Source organism: Nelumbo lutea, chromosome 6, assembly GCF_056320005.1.
Source record: "Nelumbo lutea isolate HS-2025 chromosome 6, American lotus-T2T, whole genome shotgun sequence".
NCBI lineage: Eukaryota > Viridiplantae > Streptophyta > Magnoliopsida > Proteales > Nelumbonaceae > Nelumbo > Nelumbo lutea.
In genome coordinates, this window is record NC_142689.1 from 25,190,777 (window position 1) to 25,197,549 (window position 6,773).

The following is a 6,773-nucleotide window of genomic DNA, read 5'->3' on the forward strand; positions in this document are numbered from 1 at the left end:
ATATAAGATTAATATATGTGCTGAAAATTGAGTTAAGATCTAAAGTCAAGAATTTCTATGAGGTTTTAAGGGATGAGAGGAAGGTTGGGTTGGGCCCAACCCGAGCCCAACCCAACCCGAAATTGACTTTGAGTTGGGTTAGGGTTGAAAGAATTTAGTTAGGGTTAAGGTTAGGGTTGGGTTGGTCGGTTTGAAGGTCGGGTTAGAGGTTTAGAACTTAGGGTTGGGCTAGGATTGGCCTCAACCCAACCTAACCTGGCCCAACTTGCAGTCCGGTTACCCAAAAAAACTAAATTGGCTTAGCTTTTGGGCCTTAGCCTGACCCATATTAAATTGCAGCCCAAGTTAGGCTTGTGCAATGCCATGGTTGAATACATGGTAGGCTAGACAGAGTGACTGCTTGCACTTAAGACCTTATCTTTTGCCATACTTGTAATTGAGAGGTGCAAGGCTGGCCATTGATATCACCTTTTGGGGCCAACTTTTAACTTACTTTGCTGTCTCATATTCAGATGTGCCATCTTCCATTAGTGTTTTGTTTGTTTACACAGCATTTTTCACATGACAAAACATGTTTTCTTTATTCATAAGGCTGCGTTTGAAATAATGCAAATAGAGTGTAAGTCACGGTTCATGGTAAATTTGCACTTTGATTTACTTTTGTTTGTGTTTGGCAGGCAACATTACATTTATGCAATGACAAATGGCAGGCCAATGCATATTTATTGATAATAAGATGTAAAAATACATCAATAAAAAAGAAGTAATTCTGCATTCAAGTGGTCTTTTGATAAGAAAAAAGGTATATATTTTATTGGAATTCATGTTTGTATCCATTACAGCTAAAAGTCTATTTGGTAAAAAGGTAAATTTGTCAGTATAAAACTAACCCAATTTTGTAATTTATATGGACCGTTTTACACTCTACATATTTGCATTCACGCTCATTTGCATCGTTTCCAAATGCAGCCTAAGCAAACTATATTCATCAAAGCACAACCAATGAAGAGTAGAAAGAAAACAGAACAAAAACTACAAAAAAAATAATAATAATAAAGAAAGCCTAATAATTTGAAGGCTTCCTAATGTTTATAACACAGATATATATATATATATATATATAGAAGGCAGGTTAAATGGACCTCAAATTGAAAGGAATATTTGATGGTTTAGAGAAAACCTTGGCCTATTACGTTTATAAGGATTGCTTGACTGCTGCATGCCTGCATTTCGTGCTTAGTTTTTGATAAGTGGGGGTCGCACTTGTATCTTGTATCCAGTGGGAATGGATTCATTCAATTTCAACTCTTGATAATTTGAACCACTTATGAGTTCAATATGGATGCAAAGGTCCTATTTGAATTTGTGCTAAGTTATAGGGATGTTAATGGACCAGATATTGGTATAATCCAATCCAGACCAATATGAGTTCATTATGGATGGACCAGGTCCAATCCAATCCAATGAATATTTTGAATCATTTTGGTCTGGTTCAATTCAATGTTTAGACCGTCCAAACTGTTTAAATTGGTTTTGATTTAGATTGGGTCCAACTCAAACTTGGCCTCTTGACACTCTTATCTTATGTCAATGGATCAGATATTGGTTCAATCTGACATAGTCCAATATAAATCCATTACAAATGAACTAGGTCCAATCCAATCTAATAAATATGACTGTTAAATCTGGATTAGTCCAATTTAATGTCTTATTGGCTCATCCAATCCATTCAAATTGATTTTGATTTGGATGGGACTCAACCCAAATCGAGTCCATTGACACCCCTACTCAGTTGCTAACTTGGATTATTCAATTCTATCTAATGGTATGAAAAATCTTGCAAACATGATATATTTTTCTTTATTGTTAATAGATAAAAGCTGGTTGTTCTTTCACTCCTCAACAATAGTGTTAGCACCAAATTTTTGCTCGGCCCTCCATTCGAACCTCCAACCCATTCTTGAACACCCAATTAAACCATTCCAATCTCTCTAAAACACCAAATTACCCCAGAAAACCCAAATCTCAACATCGAATCCTCAAAATCTACCGTTAACTAATACCAATTTGATGGACTCAATTAAACTAACTTTACACCATGACCATCAAATCAAACACAACCATCTAGTTTATAACCTCGGAGTATCCATCTAAATTAAATCTTACACCCAAACTCCAAACTTTCATTAATCATTAGTTAAAGATTTCATTTCAACAATATAACTGTTACCATTAAAGCTTAAAAGCCACTCCATCCCATCTCACTAATTACATCAATCCCTACCATTGAACCCAAGAGTCTATATATACCCAACCAACCCGCAAAATTTCACCGCCAAATTCTCCCTTTTGACCTGTAAACAATTCAAGATTCTATTCCAACATTTATTTTCCTTAAAGATTTGCAGTATTTTCCTTGCTTTCCTTCACTATCATTAGACTTAACCCAACTTTGTTAGGTTCTCATTAAAGAAATTACTATTTGGGTAACACTTTGTTTTTATCATTTTGCCTATAAATTGTTTTCATCATTTACAACTCTCTAAACTTGTTTCCTAAATAGTGTTAGCTCATCTCGCTTCCTTTTCAAAATCCCAATCTTCCCACATGCTTTGGTTTATAGAATTTTAACCCAAGCAATTGAGTATAGTTTCTTATTTACCAAAAACAATTGTTTGAGTGCATATAAATTATTGTAAAAAAGGTAAATTACAAATTGCCACCCTATACTTTGAGTGTAGTCACACTTAGCCTTCCGAACTTTCATTTGTATTAGTCCAACGAATTTTTATTGATGTAGTGAATTAGCTTCCCAAACTTTTATTAATGTAGTTTAGTTAGATGTTTGACATGCTGATTATGCCAAAAAGAGGAATTTTGGGTTTTGGCAAGTCTTAAATTGATTTGGTTATGTTTTCAAGTTTTGAGGTCTCAGAAAAAGGTATAAAGAGATAAGGTGAAGGGATCACACAAATATTCGGTGATAAAACTAGATGAAATCCAAAAGAAGCTAGTTTTCCTTCTTTCCCATGCTTCCCTTTTAGGCTTTGTTCATTTCCCTAGGAAGTGGGGGCAAGTAAGTTGGTGGATCTCATGGAACAAAAAATAAATTTATGTTTGTATTTCGGTATTATTAGATGTTGCAAAAAGAATGATTCCTGAGCGGCTCATTTACCTGGGCAATGAATACCTTCTTGAGATTTGGGTATACCACATTTTTTTTTAGACAAAACAACTTTACCTAGAGAATTAAAGAACACTAGTAACTGTAGCTATTCGGATAAGTGCTTCTAAACATTTGCACGGATAAGTGCATAAGCTACCGAGACATGAACAAGACTTTAGGCTATAACCTTCTAACAGTAATTCAAAAGGTGTTTGGCTTTCAAAAACAAGTTGATGAAACTCGTGGGTTGTTCCAAACTTTGAATCGAAATCGATTGATAATCTAAAAACTGACCAAATTGAGTTGGGTCAGGTCAGTTTGATCATTTTGGTTTCATTTGTGAACAACCTTAATATTCATCATTTCAAAATGTTGTCCTCTCATTTATATGAATCTCAAAAGGGCGGTTTAGTAAATTAACTTCATCCAACAATCCAATTAAAGGAAAGAGTTAAAGCGGTGGAATGAAGTTTCAAGAGGGACTTTGTCACAAATGAAAGTTTGAGGGTAAGTGACACAGCGTGGAAGCAATAAGAACCGGAGCTGGCTATGTAAGCACCAGGCGTTCGCTAGCACCTAGCGAAAAACACCGATTTCTCTAGGAGAGAGAAAAGGTGGCGAAAATAGGAAGAAGAGAACTTGAAGAAATTCTGAAAATCTGAAGTATGAATTGATGATTAACTTTGGGAAAATAGCAGTATTTATAATACATTTGGAAATTGTAAAAGAACTAGGAAAAGAAATTAGATTTGATCTAAACATCTCAAACTTGTAGATAGGATCGAACTCTTCTTGACTTGATCTCCCCCGTCCGATCTCCCTTGATCTTATCCATGCATGAATCTTGGATTATTTGAATTCTTGATGAGTTTTGAATTCTTGATGAGTCTTGAATTCTTGAATTCTTGATGGATCTTGAATTCTTGACCTTATCCTAGGAGTTGACGCCCCTAGGGGTGAGATGGGCCTTGGGATGGGCCTCCATCATTCTCCCCCACTTGGAGAGAACTCGACCCCGAGTTGTGACAAGGATAGGCAAGTGTTATCTCTGGCAGGTACCGGTGAAGGTCAGCAACATTGAAGGTCTTGGATATACCCATATGATCTGGTAGGTCCACTATATAGGCATTGTCACTAATCTTCTTCACGATCTTGAATGGACCATACTTCCGAGGCTTCAACTTGTTGTAGGTACCTACGGGGATTCTTTCCTTCCTTAAGAAGACCATAACCTCATCACCTACATCAAACACTTGAGGTCGGCGGTGTTTGTCTGCGGCCATCTTGTACTTGGCGTTGGATTGCTCTAGCTTTTGCTTCACGGCGTTTTGGACGGACTAGATCTGTTCTGCCATCTGCTCTGCTGAGACACTGGCGCTGGGTACCTTCGGTAGTTTTACTAGATCCAGCGCATGGTTAGGGACCTTCATGTACACGATGGAGAATGGGGATTTGCCTGTAGAACTATGCACTGCATTGTTATAGGCGAACTCAGCCTGGGCTATGGCGAAGTCCCACTGTTTCGGCCGTTCCCGGCATATGCTGCGAATTAAATTCCCTAAGGTTCGATTTACCACTTCTGTTTGTCCATCTGTCTGCGGATGGGCTGTACTGCTGAAATTAAGTGATGAATCAAACAACCTCCACAGGGTCATCCAAAAGTGACTGAGGAACCGTGTGTCACGATCTGAAGTGATGGTCTTGGGTACCCCATGTAAGCGAACAATCTCCCTGAAAAATAATTTGGCTGTTGCGGATGCATCTGTTGTTTTCTTGCATGGGAGGAAGTGGGCCATTTTTGAGAACCTATCAACCACCACGAAGACGGAGTCCATGTTCCTTTGGGTCTTTGGTAAGCCTAGCACAAAATCCATGGACAAGTCTTCCCATATAGTAGTATGAACGGGTAGGGGCATGTAGAGACCTGTGTTTTGGGTTTGTCCCTTAGTTGTCTGACAAACATAGCACCTGCTTACGATGGTAGACACGTCCCTTCTCAATTTCGGCCAGTAATATCGCCCCTTAACAACTTCTATTGTTTTGTCATTCCCAAGTGTCCTGCTAGTCCACCCCCATGCAAATCCCTGATGATCTTTTCGCGGAGGGAGGTGCAAGGGATACACAGTTGTTCCCCTTTCATAAGGAACCCGTCATAAATAAAGAAGTCTTCTGCTGGCTGCTTATTCACACATTTCTCCCATACCTGTTGGAAGTCTTCATCTCGGGCATATAAGTCTTTTAGGCAATCAAAACCCACGATCTCAACGCTGAGGGTCTTGATGAGAGCTACACGCTTACTAAGTGCATCAGCTACTTTATTTTGTTGTCCTGTCTTATACACAATTTTATATGGGAACTTGTCTAGGAAAGCAGACCATCTGGCATGTAAATCACTTCTTAATTGCTTTTGCCCACTAAGATATTTTAGGGCCTGGTGGTCAGTATAGAGAACAAATTCTTTTGCAATTATATAGTGTTCCCATGTTTTCAAGGCTCTTATCACAGCATAAAACTCCTTGTCATAAGTAGACCACTTTCTCCTAGGTTCACATAATTTTTCACTAAAGAAGGCAATGGATCTTTTCTCTTGGGACAATACAGCCCCTATGCCAACTCCACTGGCGTCACATTCAACTTCAAATAATTTATTGAAATCAGGTAAGGCAAGAACAGGAGCAGTACATAAACTTTGCTCTTGTTCTTCTCCCCATTGAAATTTCCCATTTTTCAAGCATTCAGTAATGGGAGCCATGATACTACTAAAATTCTTAATAAAATGCCTATAGAAGGTTGCCAACCCATGAAATCGCCTGACATCCGTGACAGTGGATGGGGTCGGCCACTCCCTAATAGCTTTCACCTTTTCCTCATCTACTTTCACACCATCCTTGCTTATAAAAAATCCCAGGAATAATAAATTATCATTCATAAAGATGCATTTATTCAAATTAGCATATAATTTATTTTCCCTCAATGTTTTCAAGACCTCCCTAATATGTCCCACATGCACAGTGATAGATTTGTTGTATATCAAAATATCATCAAAATAGACTACCACAAATTTACCAATGAAGGGGCGCAATACCTGGTTCATTAGTCTCATGAAAGTGCTGGGTGCATTGGTTAGTCCAAAGGGCATGACCAACCACTCGAACAAGCCATCTCTAGTCTTGAAGGTTGTCTTCCATTCATCTCCGGGACGGATCCTGATTTGATGATATCCACTCCTGAGATCTATTTTTGAGAAAACTACAGCTCCGCTTAGTTGGTCCAGCATGTCGTCCAGCCTAGGAATGGAAAATTTGTACCCAATGGTGATCTTGTTAATGGCCCTGCTGTCGATACACATTCTCCAACTGCCATCCTTCTTAGGTGTTAATAAGGCAGGTACTGCACAAGGACTCATGCTGATTTGAATGTGCCCCTTTTTCAATAATTCTTCTACCTTTTCTCATAAAATTTCATTCTCCTTAGGACTCATCCTATAACGTGGGAGGTTAGGTAGACTAGCACCTGGAACAAAATCAATATGGTGTTGTATATCTCTCATGGGAGGGAGTTCATTTGGTAACTCCTCTAGAACTACATCATTAAATTCATCCAGTAG